The sequence below is a fragment of the Aulostomus chinensis genome, chromosome 13, assembly GCF_037954235.1.
Source record: "Aulostomus chinensis isolate RoL2024-O1b breed Wild chromosome 13, RoL_Achi_v1.0, whole genome shotgun sequence".
Lineage (NCBI taxonomy): Eukaryota > Metazoa > Chordata > Actinopteri > Syngnathiformes > Aulostomidae > Aulostomus > Aulostomus chinensis.
In genome coordinates, this window is record NC_141332.1 from 3899306 (window position 1) to 3915089 (window position 15784).

The following is a 15784-nucleotide window of genomic DNA, read 5'->3' on the forward strand; positions in this document are numbered from 1 at the left end:
AAGTTGAAATCTGATCACAGTTGGATAATTTAGGAGAGAAGGCAGAATTTAGCCTGCTAAAAGGTCAGCAACATTATTTAATCTTGAAAATTGGAACCCTGTTCAAATTTCAGCCATATCGTCCAGCGGCAGCCATTAAACCCAGCCTTTTGTGGCTCGTTGGTCTAGGGGTATGATTCTCGCTTTGGGTGCGAGAGGTCCCGGGTTCAAATCCCGGACGAGCCCTTAGGGTCACAGTGCGGTGCTTCATCCGGGAGTCATTCTTCCCTTGGGAATGCTAGAGAAGGTCCACCTAAACCTCTGCTGAGCGGGCATCCTTCAAACCTCTGGAGGGTAAACTCAGAAGGGTACAGTGTGCTTCTGTTCTTAACCAAAGTTGCCTGAAACTATCACTCTACTCATTCCTGCTTGTCAAAAAATACATCTTTAATCATAACTACGTTGCTTGCTATATCCATACTTGATCTGGTGGAAACTATACTTTTGTCCACAAATCACGTTGTCATCTGATCACGGTTGGACAACTTAGGAGAGAAGGCTGAATTTTGCCTGCTAAAAGGTCAGCAACATTACTTAATCTTGAAAATTGGAATCCTGTTCAAATTTCAGCCATATCGTCCAGCGGCAGCCATTAAACCCAGCCTTTTGTGGCTCGTTGGTCTAGGGGTATGATTCTCGCTTAGGGTGCGAGAGGTCCCGGGTTCAAATCCCGGACGAGCCCTTGGGCTCGCAGTGTGGTGCTTCATCCTGCAGTCATTCATCCCTTGGGAATGCTAGAGAAGGTCCACCTAAAGCTCTGCTGAGCGGGCATCCTTCAAACCTCTGGAGGGTAAACTCAGAAGGGTACAGTGCGCCTCTGTTCTTAACCAAAGTTACCTGAAACTATCACTCTACTCATTTCTGCTGGTCAAAAAATACATCTTTAATCATAACTACGTTGCTTGCTATATCCATACTTGATCTGGTGGAAACTATACTTTTGTCCACAAATCAAGTTGAAATCTGATCACAGTTGGATAATTTAGGAGAGAAGGCTGAATTTAGCCTGCTAAAAGGTCAGCAACATTATTTAATCTTGAAAATTGGAACCCTGTTCAAATTTCAGCCATATCGTCCAGCGGCAGCCATTAAACGCAGCCTTTTGTGGCTCGTTGGTCTAGGGGTATGATTCTCGCTTTGGGTGCGAGAGGTCCCGGGTTCAAATCCCGGACGAGCCCCGTGACTTGCAGTCACGTCCATTGTTCTGGTGTCACCCGTCCTTTGAGAATCTATGAAACAATCCCTCACAGGTTACTCAAGATTGACTCTCCTCAGGAGCTCTGCAGGAGCCCCTTGTCAGATCGCAAATGTAGGGTCAGTAGGTTGTTTCTTATGGAGGGTGTTTTTTTTACTGTAAACCCGTGACTTGCTGCATCATCCCCAATAATCAGTTTCAGCCAACATAAACCAAAAATGAATCAATAAAAACAGTTGGAGCAATTTTGGATGTTGTAAAATGAATCTCTTCAGCCATAATGACTTTCCTTTGTATGGGCATACTTGATCAGGTGGAAGGTGTCCTACTGTCGTTCAAAAAGCTTTCACCTCATCCATTAGAACAAATTGAGGGGAGAGGGCTGAATTTGGCAACCTCAAAGAACAGAACCATATTGTGTGAATTAAAAACGGAACCCGGTTCAATATCCAGCCAGCGACTGGCAAAATGCTTTTCATTTTGTGGCTCGTTGGTCTAGGGGTATGATTCTCGCTTAGGGTGCGAGAGGTCCCGAGTTCAAATCCCGGACGAGCCCTTAGGCTTGCAGTGCGGTGCTTCATCCTGGACTCATTCTTCCCTTGGGAATGCTAGAGAAGGTCCACCTAAAGCTCTTCTGAGCGGTCATCCTTAAAACCTCTGTAGGGTAAACTCAGAAGGGTACAGTGTGCCTCTGTTCTTAACCAAAGTTACCTGAAACTATCACTCTACTCATTTCTGCTGGTCAAAAAATACATCTTTAATCATAACTACGTTGCTTGCTATATCCATACTTGATCTTGTGGAAACTATACTTTTGTCCACAAATCACGTTGTCATCTGATCACGGTTGGACAACTTAGGAGAGAAGGCTGAATTTAGCCTCCTAAAAGGTCAGCAACATTATTTAATCTTGAAAATTGGAACCCTGTTCAAATTTCAGCCATATCGTCCAGCGGCAGCAATTAAACGCAGCCTTTTGTGGCTCGTTGGTCTAGGGGTATGATTCTCGCTTTGGGTGCGAGAGGTCCCGGGTTCAAATCCCGGACGAGCCCCGTGACTTGCAGTCACGTCCATTGTTCTGGTGTCACCCGTCCTTTGAGAATCTATGAAATAATCCCTCACAGGTTACTCAAGATTGACTCTCCTCAGGAGCTCTGCAGGAGCCCCTTGTCAGATCGCAGATGTAGGGTCAGTAGGTTGTTTCTTATGGAGGGTGTTTTTTTTACTTTAAACCCGTGACTTGCTGCATCATCCCCAATAATCAGTTTCAGCCAACATAAACCAAAAATGAATCAATAAAAACACTTGGAGCAATTTTGGATGTTGCAAAATGAATCTCTTCAGCCATAATGACTTTCCTTTGTATGGGCATACTTGATCAGGTGGAAGGTGTCCTACTGTCCTTCAAAAAGCTTTCACCTCATCCATTAGAACAAATTGAGGGGAGAGGGCTGAATTTGGCAACCTCAAAGAACAGAACCATATTGTGTGAATTAAAAACGGAACCCGGTTCAATATCCAGCCAGCGACTGGCAAAATGCTTTTCTTTTTGTGACTCGTTGGTCTAGGGGTATGATTCTCGCTTAGGGTGTGAGAGGTCCCGGCTTCAAATCCCGGACGAGCCCTTAGGCTCGCAGTGCGGTGCTTCATCCTGGACTCATTCTTCCCTTGGGAATGCTAGAGAAGGTCCACCTAAAGCTCTGCTGAGCGGTCATCCTTCAAACCTCTGTAGGGTAAACTCAGAAGGGTACAGTGCGTCTCTGTTCTTTACCAAAGTTACCTGAAACTATCACTCTACTCATTTCTGCTGGTCAAAAAATACATCTTTAATCATAACTACGTTGCTTGCTATATCCATACTTGATCTGGTGGAACCTATACTTTTGTCCACAAATCAAGTTGAAATCTGATCACAGTTGGATAATTTAGAAGAGAAGGCTGAATTTAGCCTGCTAAAAGGTCAGCAACATTATTTAATCTTGAAAATTGGAACCCTGTTCAAATTTCAGCCATATCGTCCAGCGGCAGCCATTAAACACAGCCTTTTGTGGCTCGTTGGTCTAGGGGTATGATTCTCGCTTCGGGTGCGAGAGGTCCCGGGTTCAAGTCCCGGACGAGCCCTTAAGCTCGCAGTGCGATGCTTCATCCTGGACTCATCCATCCCTTGGGAATGCTAGAGTAGGTCCACCTAAAGCTCTGCTGAGTTGTCATCCTTCAACCCTCTGTAGGGTAAACTCAGAAGGGTACAGTGCGCATCTGTTCTTAACCAAAGTTACCTGAAACTATCACTCTACTCATTTCTGCTCGTCAAAAAATACATCTTCAATCATAACTACGTTGCTTGCAATATCCATACTTGATCTGGTGGAAACTATACTTTTGTCCACAAATCAAGTTGAAATCTGATCACGGTTGGATAACTTAGGAGAGAAGGATTAATTTAGCCTGCTAAAAGGTCAGCAACATTACTTAATCTTGAAAATTGGAACCCTGTTAAAATTTCAGCCATATCGTCCAGCGGCAGCCATTAAACCCAGCCTTTTGTGGCTCGTTGGTCTAGGGGTATGATTCTCGCTTTGGGTGCGAGAGGTCCCGGGTTCAAATCCCGGACGAACCCTTAGGCTCACAGTGCGGTGCTTCATCCTGGAGTCATTCATCCCTTGGGAATGCTAGAGAAGGTCCACCTAAACCTCTGCTGAGCGGGCATCCTTCAAACCTCTGTAGGGAAAACTCAGAAGGGTACATTGCGCCTCTGTTCTTAACCAAAGTTACCTGAAACTATCACTATACTCATTTCTGCTGGTCAAAAAATACATCTTTAATCATAACTACGTTGCTTGCTATGTCCATACTTGATCTGGTGGAAACTATACTTTTGTCCACAAATCACGTTGTCATCTGATCACGGTTGGACAACTTAGGAGAGAATGCTGAATTTAGCCTCCTAAAAGGTCAGCAACATTATTTAATCTTGAAAATTGGAACCCTGTTCAAATTTCAGCCATATCGTCCAGCGGCAGCAATTAAACGCAGCCTTTTGTGGCTCGTTGGTCTAGGGGTATGATTCTCGCTTTGGGTGCGAGAGGTCCCGGGTTCAAATCCCGGACGAGCCCCGTGACTTGCAGTCACGTCCATTGTTCTGGTGTCACCCGTCCTTTGAGAATCTATGAAACAATCCCTCACAGGTTACTCAAGATTGACTCTCCTCAGGAGCTCTGCAGGAGCCCCTTGTCAGATCGCAAATGTAGGGTCAGTAGGTTGTTTCTTATGGAGGGTGTTTTTTTTACTGTAAACCCGTGACTTGCTGCATCATCCCCAATAATCAGTTTCAGCCAACATAAACCAAAAATGAATCAATAAAAACAGTTGGAGCAATTTTGGATGTTGCAAAATGAATCTCTTCAGCCTTAATGACTTTCCTTTGTATGGGCATACTTGATCAGGTGGAAGGTGTCCTACTGTTCTTCAAAAAGCTTTCACCTCATCCATTAGAAAAAATTGAGGGGAGAGGGCTGAATTTGGCAACCTCAAAGAACACGACCATATTGTGTGAATAAAAAACGGAACCCGGTTCAATATCCAGCCAGCGACTGGCAAAATGCTTTTCTTTTTGTGGCTCGTTGGTCTAGGGGTATGATTCTCGCTTAGGGTGCGAGAGGTCCCGTGTTCAAATCCCGGACGAGCCCTTAGGGTCACAGTGCGGTGCTTCATCCTGGAGTCATTCATCCCTTGGGAATGCTAGAGAAGGTCCACCTAAAGCTCTGCTGAGCGGTCATCCTTAAAACCTCTGTAGGGTAAACTCTGAAGGGTACAGTGCGCCTCTGTTCTTAACCAAAGTTACCTGAAACTATCACTCTACTCATTTCTGCTGGTCAAAAAATACATCTTTAATCATAACTACGTTGCTTGCTATATCCATACTTGATCTGGTGGAACCTATACTTTTGTCCACAAATCAAGTTGAAATCTGATCACAGTTGGATAATTTAGGAGAGAAGGCTGAATTTAGCCTGCTAAAAGGTCAGCAACATTATTTAATCTTGAAAATTGGAACCCTGTTCAAATTTCAGCCATATCGTCCAGCGGCAGCCATTAAACACAGCCTTTTGTGGCTCGTTGGTCTAGGGGTATGATTCTCGCTTCGGGTGCGAGAGGTCCCGGGTTCAAGTCCCGGACGAGCCCTTAAGCTCGCAGTGCGATGCTTCATCCTGGACTCATCCATCCCTTGGGAATGCTAGAGTAGGTCCACCTAAAGCTCTGCTGAGTTGTCATCCTTCAACCCTCTGTAGGGTAAACTCAGAAGGGTACAGTGTGCATCTGTTCTTAACCAAAGTTACCTGAAACTATCACTCTACTCATTTCTGCTCGTCAAAAAATACATCTTCAATCATAACTACGTTGCTTGCAATATCCATACTTGATCTGGTGGAAACTATACTTTTGTCCACAAATCAAGTTGAAATCTGATCACGGTTGGATAATTTAGGAGAGAAGGCTGAATTTAGCCTCCTAAAAGGTCAGCAACATTACTTAATCTTGAAAATTGGAACCCTGTAAAAATTTCAGCCATATCGTCCAGCGGCAGCCATTAAACGCAGCCTTTTGTGGCTCGTTGGTCTAGGGGTATGATTCTCGCTTTGGGTGCGAGAGGTCCCGGGTTCAAATCCCGGACGAGCCCCGTGACTTGCAGTCACGTCCATTGTTCTGGTGTCACCCGTCCTTTGAGAATCTATGAAACAATCCCTCACAGGTTACTCAAGATTGACTCTCCTCAGGAGCTCTGCAGGAGCCCCTTGTCAGATCGCAAATGTAGGGTCAGTAGGTTGTTTCTTATGGAGGGTGTTTTTTTTACTGTAAACCCGTGACTTGCTGCATCATCCCCAATAATCAGTTTCAGCCAACATAAACCAAAAATGAATCAATAAAAACACTTGGAGCAATTTTGGATGTTGTAAAATGAATCTCTTCAGCCATAATGACTTTCCTTTGTATGGGCATACTTGATCAGGTGGAAGGTGTCCTACTGTCCTTCAAAAAGCTTTCACCTCATCCATTAGAACAAATTGAGGGGAGAGGGCTGAATTTGGCAACCTCAAAGAACAGCACCATATTGTGTGAATTAAAAACGGAACCCGGTTCAATATCCAGCCAGCGACTGGCAAAATGCTTTTTTTTTTTGGCTCGTTGGTCTAGGGGTATGATTCTCGCTTAGGGTGCGAGAGGTCCCGGGTTCAAATCCCGGACGAGCCCTTCGGCTCACAGTGCGGTGCTTCATCCTGGAGTCATTCATCCCTTGGGAATGCTAGAGAAGGTCCACCTAAAGCTCTGCTGAGCGGGCATCCTTCAAACCTCTGTAGGGTAAACTCAGAAGGGTACAGTGCGCCTCTATTCTTAACCAAAGTTACCTGAAACTTTCACTCTACTCATTTCTGCTGGTCAAAAAATACATCTTTAATCATAACTACGTTGCTTGCTATATCCATACTTGATCTGGTGGAAACTATACTTTTGTCCACAAATCAAGTTGAAATCTGATCACAGTTGGATAATTTAGGAGAGAAGGCAGAATTTAGCCTTCTAAAAGGTCAGCAACATTATTTAATCTTGAAAATTGGAACCCTGTTCAAATTTCAGCCATATCGTCCAGCGGCAGCCATTAAACCCAGCCTTTTGTGGCTCGTTGGTCTAGGGGTATGATTCTCGGTTTGGTTGCGAGAGGTCCCTGGTTCAAATCCCGGACGAGCCCTTAGGCTCGCAGTGCGGTGCTTCATCCTGCAGTCATTCATCCCTTGGGAATGCTAGAGAAGGTCCACCTAAAGCTCTGCTGAGCGGGCATCCTTCAAACCTCTGGAGGGTAAACTCAGAAGGGTACAGTGCGCCTCTGTTCTTAACCAAAGTTACCTGAAACTATCACTCTACTCATTTCTGCTGGTCAAAAAATACATCTTTAATCATAACTACGTTGCTTGCTATATCCATACTTGATCTGGTGGAACCTATACTTTTGTCCACAAATCAAGTTGAAATCTGATCACAGTTGGATAATTTAGGAGAGAAGGCTGAATTTAGCCTGCTAAAAGGTCAGCAACATTATTTAATCTTGAAAATTGGAACCCTGTTAAAATTTCAGCCATATCGTCCAGCGGCAGCCATTAAACACAGCCTTTTGTGGCTCGTTGGTCTAGGGGTATGATTCTCGCTTCGGGTGCGAGAGGTCCCGGGTTCAAGTCCCGGACGAGCCCTTAAGCTCGCAGTGCGATGCTTCATCCTGGACTCATCCATCCCTTGGGAATGCTAGAGTAGGTCCACCTAAAGCTCTGCTGAGTTGTCATCCTTCAACCCTCTGTAGGGTAAACTCAGAAGGGTACAGTGCGCATCTGTTCTTAACCAAAGCTACCTGAAACTATCACTCTACTCATTTCTGCTCGTCAAAAAATACATCTTCAATCATAACGACGTTGCTTGCAATATCCATACTTGATCTGGTGGAAACTATACTTTTGTCCACAAATCAAGTTGAAATCTGATCACGGTTGGATAATTTAGGAGAGAAGGCTGAATTTAGCCTCCTAAAAGGTCAGCAACATTACTTAAACTTGAAAATTGGAACCCTGTTAAAATTTCAGCCATATCGTCCAGCGGCAGCCATTAAACGCAGCCTTTTGTGGCTCGTTGGTCTAGGGGTATGATTCTCGCTTTGGGTGCGAGAGGTCCCGGGTTCAAATCCCGGACGAGACCCGTGACTTGCAGTCACGTCCATTGTTCTGGTGTCACCCGTCCTTTGAGAATCTATGAAATAATCCCTCACAGGTTACTCAAGATTGACTCTCCTCAGGAGCTCTGCAGGAGCCCCTTGTCAGATCGCAGATGTAGGGTCAGTAGGTTGTTTCTTATGGAGGGTGTTTTTTTCACTTTAAACCCGTGACTTGCTGCATCATCCCCAATAATCAGTTTCAGCCAACATAAACCAAAAATGAATCAATAAAAACACTTGGAGCAATTTTGGATGTTGCAAAATGAATCTCTTCAGCCATAATGACTTTCCTTTGTATGGGCATACTTGATCAGGTGGAAGGTGTCCTACTGTCCTTCAAAAAGCTTTCACCTCATCCATTAGAACAAATTGAGGGGAGAGGGCTGAATTTGGCAACCTCAAAGAACAGAACCATATTATGTGAATTGAAAACGGAACCCGGTTCAATATCCAGCCAGCGACTGGCAAAATGCTTTTGTTTTTGTGACTCGTTGGTCTAGGGGTATGATTCTCGCTTAGGGTGCGAGAGGTCCCGGGTTCAAATCCCGGACGAGCCCTTAGGCTCGCAGTGCGGTGCTTCATCCTGGACTCATTCTTCCCTTGGGAATGCTAGAGAAGGTCCACCTAAAGCTCTGCTGAGCGGTCATCCTTCAACCCTCTGTAGGGTAAACTCAGAAGGGTACAGTGTGTCTCTGTTCTTTACCAAAGTTACCTGAAACTATCACTCTACTCATTTCTGCTGGTCAAAAAATACATCTTTAATCATAACTACGTTGCTTGCAATATCCATACTTGATCTGGTGGAAACTATTCTTTTGTCCACAAATCACGTTGTCATCTGATCACGGTTGGACAACTTAGGAGAGAAGGCTGAATTTAGCCTCCTAAAAGGTCAGCAACATTATTTAATCTTGAAAATTGGAACCCTGTTCAAATTTCAGCCATATCGTCCAGCGGCAGCAATTAAACACAGCCTTTTGTGGCTTGTTGGTCTAGGGGTATGATTCTCGCTTTGGGTGCGAGAGGTCCCGGGTTCAAATCCCGGACGAGCCCCGTGACTTGCAGTCACGTCCATTGTTCTGGTGTCACCCGTCCTTTGAGAATCTATGAAATAATCCCTCACAGGTTACTCAAGATTGACTCTCTGCAGGAACCCCTTGTCAGATCGCAAATTTCGGGTCAGTAGGTTGTTTCTTATGGAGGGTGTTTTTTTTACTGTAAACCCGTGACTTGCTGCATCATCCCCAATAATCGGTTTCAGCCAACATAACCCAAAAAGGAATCAATAAAAACACTTGGAGCAATTTTGGATGTTGCAAAATGAATCTCTTCAGCCTTAATGACTTTCCTTTGTATGGGCATACTTGATCAGGTGGAAGGTGTCCTACTGTTCTTCAAAAAGCTTTCACCTCATCCATTAGAAAAAATTGAGGGGAGAGGGCTGAATTTGGCAACCTCAAAGAACAGAACCATATTGTGTGAATTAAAAACGGAACCCGGTTCAATATCCAGCCAGCGACTGGCAAAATGCTTTTCTTTTTGTGGCTCGTTGGTCTAGGGGTATGATTCTCGCTTAGGGTGCGAGAGGTCCCGGGTTCAAATCCCGGACGAGCCCTTAGGCTCACAGTGCCGTGCTTCATCCGGGAGTCATTCTTCCCTTGGGAATGCTAGAGAAGGTCCACCTAAACCTCTGCTGAGCGGGCATCCTTCAAACCTCTGGAGGGTAAACTCAGAAGGGTACAGTGTGCTTCTGTTCTTTCCCAAAGTTACCTGAAACTATCACTCTACTCATTTCTGCTGGTCAAAAAAATACATCTTTAATCATAACTACGTTGCTTGCAATATCCATACTTGATCTGGTGGAAACTATACTTTTGTCCAAAAATCAAGTTGAAATCTGATCACAGTTGGATAATTTAGGAGAGAAGGCAGAATTTAGCCTGCTAAAAGGTCAGCAACATGATTTAATCTTGAAAATTGGAACCCTGTTCAAATTTCAGCCATATCGTCCAGCGGCAGCCATTAAACCCAGCCTTTTGTGGCTCGTTGGTCTAGGGGTATGATTCTCGCTTTGGGTGCGAGAGGTCCCGGGTTCAAATCCCGGACGAGCTCTTAGGGTCACAGTGCGGTGCTTCATCCTGGAGTCATTCATCCCTTGGGAATGCTAGAGAAGGTCCACCTAAAGCTCTTCTGAGCGGTCATCCTTAAAACCTCTGTAGGGTAAACTCAGAAGGGTACAGTGTGCTTCTGTTCTTAACCAAAGTTACCTGAAACTATCACTCTTCTCATTTCTGCTGGTCAAAAAATACATCTTTAATCATAACTACGTTGCTTGCTATATCCATACTTGATCTGGTGGAAACTATACTTTTGTCCACAAATCAAGTTGAAATCTGATCACGGTTGGATAATTTAGGAGAGAAGGCTGAATTTAGCCTGCTAAAAGGTCAGCAACATTACTTAATCTTGAAAATTGGAACCCTGTTCAAATTTCAGCCATATCGTCCAGCGGCAGCAATTAAACCCAGCCTTTTGTGGCTCGTTGGTCTAGGGGTATGATTCTCGCTTTGGGTGCGAGAGGTCCCGGGTTCAAATCCCGGACGAGCCCTTAGGCTCACAGTGCGGGGCTTCATCCGGGAGTCATTCTTCCCTTGGGAATGCTAGAGAAGGTCCACCTAAACCTCTGCTGAGCGGGCATCCTTCAAACCTCTGGAGGGTAAACTCAGAAGGGTACAGTGTGCTTCTGTTCTTAACCAAAGTTGCCTGAAACTATCACTCTACTCATTCCTGCTTGTTAAAAAATACATCTTTAATCATAACTACGTTGCTTGCTATATCCATACTTGATCTGGTGGAAACTATACTTTTGTCCACAAATCACGTTGTCATCTGATCACGGTTGGACAACTTAGGAGAGAAGGCTGAATTTAGCCTGCTACAAGGTCAGCAACATTACTTAATCTTGAAAATTGGAACCCTGTTCAAATTTCAGCCATATCGTCCAGCGGCAGCCATTAAACCCTGCCTTTTGTGGCTCGTTGGTCTAGGGGTATGATTCTCGCTTAGGGTGCGAGAGGTCCCGGGTTCAAATCCCGGACGAGCCCTTGGGCTCGCAGTGTGGTGCTTCATCCTGCAGTCATTCATCCCTTGGGAATGCTAGAGAAGGTCCACCTAAAGCTCTGCTGAGCGGGCATCCTTCAAACCTCTGGAGGGTAAACTCAGAAGGGTACAGTGCGCCTCTGTTCTTAACCAAAGTTACCTGAAACTATCACTCTACTCATTTCTGCTGGTCAAAAAATACATCTTTAATCATAACTACGTTGCTTGCTATATCCATACTTGATCTGGTGGAAACTATACTTTTGTCCACAAATCAAGTTGAAATCTGATCACAGTTGGATAATTTAGGAGAGAAGGCTGAATTTAGCCTGCTAAAAGGTCAGCAACATTATTTAATCTTGAAAATTGGAACCCTGTTCAAATTTCAGCCATATCGTCCAGCGGCAGCCATTAAACGCAGCCTTTTGTGGCTCGTTGGTCTAGGGTTATGATTCTCGCTTTGGGTGCGAGAGGTCCCGGGTTCAAATGCCGGACGAGCCCCGTGACTTGCAGTCACGTCCATTGTTCTGGTGTCACCCGTCCTTTGAGAATCTATGAAACAATCCCTCACAGGTTACTCAAGATTGACTCTCCTCAGGAGCTCTGCAGGAGCCCCTTGTCAGATCGCAAATGTAGGGTCAGTAGGTTGTTTCTTATGGAGGGTGTTTTTTTTACTGTAAACCCGTGACTTGCTGCATCATCCCCAATAATCAGTTTCAGCCAACATAAACCAAAAATGAATCAATAAAAACACTTGGAGCAATTTTGGATGTTGTAAAATGAATCTCTTCAGCCATAATGACTTTCCTTTGTATGGGCATACTTGATCAGGTGGAAGGTGTCCTACTGTCCTTCAAAAAGCTTTCACCTCATCCATTAGAACAAATTGAGGGGAGAGGGCTGAATTTGGCAACCTCAAAGAACAGAACCATATTGTGTGAATTAAAAACGGAACCCGGTTCAATATCCAGCCAGCGACTGGCAAAATGCTTTTCTTTTTGTGGCTCGTTGGTCTAGGGGTATGATTCTCGCTTAGGGTGTGAGAGGTCCCGGCTTCAAATCCCGGACGAGCCCTTAGGCTCGCAGTGCGGTGCTTCATCCGGGAGTCATTCTTCCCTTGGGAATGCTAGAGAAGGTCCACCTAAACCTCTGCTGAGCGGTCATCCTTCAAACCTCTGTAGGGTAAACTCAGAAGGGTACAGTGCGTCTCTGTTCTTTACCAAAGTTACCTGAAACTATCACTCTACTCATTTCTGCTGGTCAAAAAATACATCTTTAATCATAACTACGTTGCTTGCAATATCCATACTTGATCTGGTGGAAACTATACTTTTGTCCACAAATCAAGTTGAAATCTGATCACGGTTGGATAACTTAGGAGAGAAGGCTGAATTTAGCCTGCTAAAAGGTCAGCAACATTACTTAATCTTGAAAATTGGAACCCTGTTCAAATTTCAGCCATATCGTCCAGCGGCAGCCTTTTGTGGCTCGTTGGTCTAGGGGTATGATTCTCGCTTTGGGTGCGAGAGGTCCCGGGTTCAAATCCCGGACAAGCCCCGTGACTTGCAGTCACGTCCATTGTTCTGGTGTCACCCGTCCTTTGAGAATCTATGAAACAATCCCTCACAGGTTACTCAAGATTGACTCTCCTCAGGAGCTCTGCAGGAGCCCCTTGTCAGATCGCAAATGTAGGGTCAGTAGGTTGTTTCTTATGGAGGGTGTTTTTTTTACTGTAAACCCGTGACTTGCTGCATCATCCCCAATAATCAGTTTCAGCCAACATAAACCAAAAATGAATCAATAAAAACACTTGGAGCAATTTTGGATGTTGTAAAATGAATCTCTTCAGCCATAATGACTTTCCTTTGTATGGGCATACTTGATCAGGTGGAAGGTGTCCTACTGTCCTTCAAAAAGCTTTCACCTCATCCATTAGAACAAATTGAGGGGAGAGGGCTGAATTTGGCAACCTCAAAGAACAGCACCATATTGTGTGAATTAAAAACGGAACCCGGTTCAATATCCAGCCAGCGACTGGCAAAATGCTTTTTTTTTTTGGCTCGTTGGTCTAGGGGTATGATTCTCGCTTTGGGTGCGAGAGGTCCCGGGTTCAAATCCCGGACGAGCCCTTCGGCTCACAGTGCGGTGCTTCATCCTGGAGTCATTCATCCCTTGGGAATGCTAGAGAAGGTCCACCTAAAGCTCTGCTGAGCGGGCATCCTTCAAACCTCTGTAGGGTAAACTCAGAAGGGTACAGTGCGCCTCTATTCTTAACCAAAGTTACCTGAAACTTTCACTCTACTCATTTCTGCTGGTCAAAAAATACATCTTTAATCATAACTACGTTGCTTGCTATATCCATACTTGATCTGGTGGAAACTATACTTTTGTCCACAAATCAAGTTGAAATCTGATCACAGTTGGATAATTTAGGAGAGAAGGCAGAATTTAGCCTTCTAAAAGGTCAGCAACATTATTTAATCTTGAAAATTGGAACCCTGTTCAAATTTCAGCCATATCGTCCAGCGGCAGCCATTAAACACAGCCTTTTGTGGCTCGTTGGTCTAGGGGTATGATTCTCGGTTTGGTTGCGAGAGGTCCCTGGTTCAAATCCCGGACGAGCCCTTCGGCTCGCAGTGCGGTGCTTCATCCTGCAGTCATTCATCCCTTGGGAATGCTAGAGAAGGTCCACCTAAAGCTCTGCTGAGCGGGCATCCTTCAAACCTCTGGAGGGTAAACTCAGAAGGGTACAGTGCGCCTCTGTTCTTAACCAAAGTTACCTGAAACTATCACTCTACTCATTTCTGCTGGTCAAAAAATACATCTTTAATCATAACTACGTTGCTTGCTATATCCATACTTGATCTGGTGGAACCTATACTTTTGTCCACAAATCAAGTTGAAATCTGATCACAGTTGGATAATTTAGGAGAGAAGGCTGAATTTAGCCTGCTAAAAGGTCAGCAACATTATTTAATCTTGAAAATTGGAACCCTGTTCAAATTTCAGCCATATCGTCCAGCGGCAGCCATTAAACCCAGCCTTTTGTGGCTCGTTGGTCTAGGGGTATGATTCTCGCTTTGGGTGCGAGAGGTCCCGGGTTCAAGTCCCGGACGAGCCCTTAAGCTCGCAGTGCGATGCTTCATCCTGGACTCATCCATCCCTTGGGAATGCTAGAGTAGGTCCACCTAAAGCTCTGCTGAGTTGTCATCCTTCAACCCTCTGTAGGGTAAACTCAGAAGGGTACAGTGCGCATCTGTTCTTAACCAAAGTTACCTGAAACTATCACTCTACTCATTTCTGCTCGTCAAAAAATACATCTTCAATCATAACTACGTTGCTTGCAATATCCATACTTGATCTGGTGGAAACTATACTTTTGTCCACAAATCAAGTTGAAATCTGATCACGGTTGGATAACTTAGGAGAGAAGGATTAATTTAGCCTGCTAAAAGGTCAGCAACATTACTTAATCTTGAAAATTGGAACCCTGTTAAAATTTCAGCCATATCGTCCAGCGGCAGCAATTAAACGCAGCCTTTTGTGGCTCGTTGGTCTAGGGGTATGATTCTCGCTTTGGGTGCGAGAGGTCCCGGGTTCAAATCCCGGACGAGCCCTTAGGCTCACAGTGGGGTGCTTCATCCTGGAGTCATTCATCCCTTGGGAATGCTAGAGAAGGTCCACCTAAAGCTCTGCTGAGCGGGCATCCTTCAAACCTCTGTAGGGAAAACTCAGAAGGGTACATTGCGCCTCTGTTCTTAACCAAAGTTACCTGAAACTATCACTCTACTCATTTCTGCTTGTCAAAAAATACATCTTTAATCATAACTACGTTGCTTGCTATGTCCATACTTGATCTGGTGGAAACTATACTTTTGTCCACAAATCACGTTGTCATCTGATCACGGTTGGACAACTTAGGAGAGAAGGCTGAATTTAGCCTCCTAAAAGGTCAGCAACATTATTTAATCTTGAAAATTGGAACCCTGTTCAAATTTCAGCCATATCGTCCAGCGGCAGCAATTAAACGCAGCCTTTTGTGGCTCGTTGGTCTAGGGGTATGATTCTCGCTTTGGGTGCGAGAGGTCCCTGGTTCAAATCCCGGACGAGCCCCGTGACTTGCAGTCACGTCCATTGTTCTGGTGTCACCCGTCCTTTGAGAATCTATGAAACAATCCCTCACAGGTTACTCAAGATTGACTCTCCTCAGGAGCTCTGCAGGAGCCCCTTGTCAGATCGCAAATGTAGGGTCAGTAGGTTGTTTCTTATGGAGGGTGTTTTTTTTACTGTAAACCCGTGACTTGCTGCATCATCCCCAATAATCAGTTTCAGCCAACATAAACCAAAAATGAATCAATAAAAACACTTGGAGCAATTTTGGATGTTGTAAAATGAATCTCTTCAGCCATAATGACTTTCCTTTGTATGGGCATACTTGATCAGGTGGAAGGTGTCCGACTGTCCTTCAAAAAGCTTTCACCTCATCCATTAGAACAAATTGAGGGGAGAGGGCTGAATTTGGCAACCTCAAAGAACAGAACCATATTGTGTGAATTAAAAACGGAACCCGGTTCAATATCCAGCCAGCGACTGGCAAAATGATTTTCTTTTTGTGGCTCGTTGGTCTAGGGGTATGATTCTCGCTTTGGGTGCGAGAGGTCCCGGGTTCAAATCCCGGACGAGCCCTTAGGCTCGCA

The 15784-nt window shown here is 44.8% G+C and overlaps 27 non-coding genes across 27 annotated transcripts; all 27 read left to right on the top strand.

The window, feature by feature from the left end:
* Positions 1-153: 153 nt before the first annotated feature.
* On the top strand, positions 154-225 carry trnap-ugg (transfer RNA proline (anticodon UGG)). The gene has a single exon. It is a non-coding gene; the product is annotated as a tRNA-Pro (tRNA).
* A 424-nt stretch (positions 226-649) lies between these two features.
* On the top strand, positions 650-721 carry trnap-agg (transfer RNA proline (anticodon AGG)). The gene has a single exon. It is a non-coding gene; the product is annotated as a tRNA-Pro (tRNA).
* A 424-nt stretch (positions 722-1145) lies between these two features.
* trnap-ugg (transfer RNA proline (anticodon UGG)) lies at positions 1146-1217 on the top strand. Its single transcript has one exon. It is a non-coding gene; the product is annotated as a tRNA-Pro (tRNA).
* A 501-nt stretch (positions 1218-1718) lies between these two features.
* trnap-agg (transfer RNA proline (anticodon AGG)) lies at positions 1719-1790 on the top strand. The gene has a single exon. It is a non-coding gene; the product is annotated as a tRNA-Pro (tRNA).
* A 424-nt stretch (positions 1791-2214) lies between these two features.
* Positions 2215-2286, top strand: trnap-ugg (transfer RNA proline (anticodon UGG)). Its single transcript has one exon. It is a non-coding gene; the product is annotated as a tRNA-Pro (tRNA).
* Positions 2287-3283: 997 nt separating this feature from the next.
* Positions 3284-3355, top strand: trnap-cgg (transfer RNA proline (anticodon CGG)). Its single transcript has one exon. It is a non-coding gene; the product is annotated as a tRNA-Pro (tRNA).
* A 424-nt stretch (positions 3356-3779) lies between these two features.
* trnap-ugg (transfer RNA proline (anticodon UGG)) lies at positions 3780-3851 on the top strand. The gene has a single exon. It is a non-coding gene; the product is annotated as a tRNA-Pro (tRNA).
* Positions 3852-4275: 424 nt separating this feature from the next.
* Positions 4276-4347, top strand: trnap-ugg (transfer RNA proline (anticodon UGG)). The gene has a single exon. It is a non-coding gene; the product is annotated as a tRNA-Pro (tRNA).
* Positions 4348-4848: 501 nt separating this feature from the next.
* trnap-agg (transfer RNA proline (anticodon AGG)) lies at positions 4849-4920 on the top strand. The gene has a single exon. It is a non-coding gene; the product is annotated as a tRNA-Pro (tRNA).
* Positions 4921-5344: 424 nt separating this feature from the next.
* Positions 5345-5416, top strand: trnap-cgg (transfer RNA proline (anticodon CGG)). The gene has a single exon. It is a non-coding gene; the product is annotated as a tRNA-Pro (tRNA).
* Positions 5417-5840: 424 nt separating this feature from the next.
* trnap-ugg (transfer RNA proline (anticodon UGG)) lies at positions 5841-5912 on the top strand. Its single transcript has one exon. It is a non-coding gene; the product is annotated as a tRNA-Pro (tRNA).
* A 500-nt stretch (positions 5913-6412) lies between these two features.
* On the top strand, positions 6413-6484 carry trnap-agg (transfer RNA proline (anticodon AGG)). Its single transcript has one exon. It is a non-coding gene; the product is annotated as a tRNA-Pro (tRNA).
* A 920-nt stretch (positions 6485-7404) lies between these two features.
* Positions 7405-7476, top strand: trnap-cgg (transfer RNA proline (anticodon CGG)). The gene has a single exon. It is a non-coding gene; the product is annotated as a tRNA-Pro (tRNA).
* Positions 7477-7900: 424 nt separating this feature from the next.
* trnap-ugg (transfer RNA proline (anticodon UGG)) lies at positions 7901-7974 on the top strand. The gene has a single exon. It is a non-coding gene; the product is annotated as a tRNA-Pro (tRNA).
* A 499-nt stretch (positions 7975-8473) lies between these two features.
* On the top strand, positions 8474-8545 carry trnap-agg (transfer RNA proline (anticodon AGG)). Its single transcript has one exon. It is a non-coding gene; the product is annotated as a tRNA-Pro (tRNA).
* A 424-nt stretch (positions 8546-8969) lies between these two features.
* Positions 8970-9041, top strand: trnap-ugg (transfer RNA proline (anticodon UGG)). Its single transcript has one exon. It is a non-coding gene; the product is annotated as a tRNA-Pro (tRNA).
* Positions 9042-9531: 490 nt separating this feature from the next.
* Positions 9532-9603, top strand: trnap-agg (transfer RNA proline (anticodon AGG)). Its single transcript has one exon. It is a non-coding gene; the product is annotated as a tRNA-Pro (tRNA).
* A 425-nt stretch (positions 9604-10028) lies between these two features.
* On the top strand, positions 10029-10100 carry trnap-ugg (transfer RNA proline (anticodon UGG)). Its single transcript has one exon. It is a non-coding gene; the product is annotated as a tRNA-Pro (tRNA).
* A 424-nt stretch (positions 10101-10524) lies between these two features.
* Positions 10525-10596, top strand: trnap-ugg (transfer RNA proline (anticodon UGG)). The gene has a single exon. It is a non-coding gene; the product is annotated as a tRNA-Pro (tRNA).
* A 424-nt stretch (positions 10597-11020) lies between these two features.
* trnap-agg (transfer RNA proline (anticodon AGG)) lies at positions 11021-11092 on the top strand. The gene has a single exon. It is a non-coding gene; the product is annotated as a tRNA-Pro (tRNA).
* A 997-nt stretch (positions 11093-12089) lies between these two features.
* On the top strand, positions 12090-12161 carry trnap-agg (transfer RNA proline (anticodon AGG)). Its single transcript has one exon. It is a non-coding gene; the product is annotated as a tRNA-Pro (tRNA).
* A 411-nt stretch (positions 12162-12572) lies between these two features.
* trnap-ugg (transfer RNA proline (anticodon UGG)) lies at positions 12573-12644 on the top strand. Its single transcript has one exon. It is a non-coding gene; the product is annotated as a tRNA-Pro (tRNA).
* A 500-nt stretch (positions 12645-13144) lies between these two features.
* On the top strand, positions 13145-13216 carry trnap-ugg (transfer RNA proline (anticodon UGG)). Its single transcript has one exon. It is a non-coding gene; the product is annotated as a tRNA-Pro (tRNA).
* A 920-nt stretch (positions 13217-14136) lies between these two features.
* On the top strand, positions 14137-14208 carry trnap-ugg (transfer RNA proline (anticodon UGG)). Its single transcript has one exon. It is a non-coding gene; the product is annotated as a tRNA-Pro (tRNA).
* A 424-nt stretch (positions 14209-14632) lies between these two features.
* Positions 14633-14704, top strand: trnap-ugg (transfer RNA proline (anticodon UGG)). The gene has a single exon. It is a non-coding gene; the product is annotated as a tRNA-Pro (tRNA).
* A 424-nt stretch (positions 14705-15128) lies between these two features.
* trnap-ugg (transfer RNA proline (anticodon UGG)) lies at positions 15129-15200 on the top strand. The gene has a single exon. It is a non-coding gene; the product is annotated as a tRNA-Pro (tRNA).
* A 501-nt stretch (positions 15201-15701) lies between these two features.
* On the top strand, positions 15702-15773 carry trnap-ugg (transfer RNA proline (anticodon UGG)). The gene has a single exon. It is a non-coding gene; the product is annotated as a tRNA-Pro (tRNA).
* Positions 15774-15784: the final 11 nt, after the last annotated feature.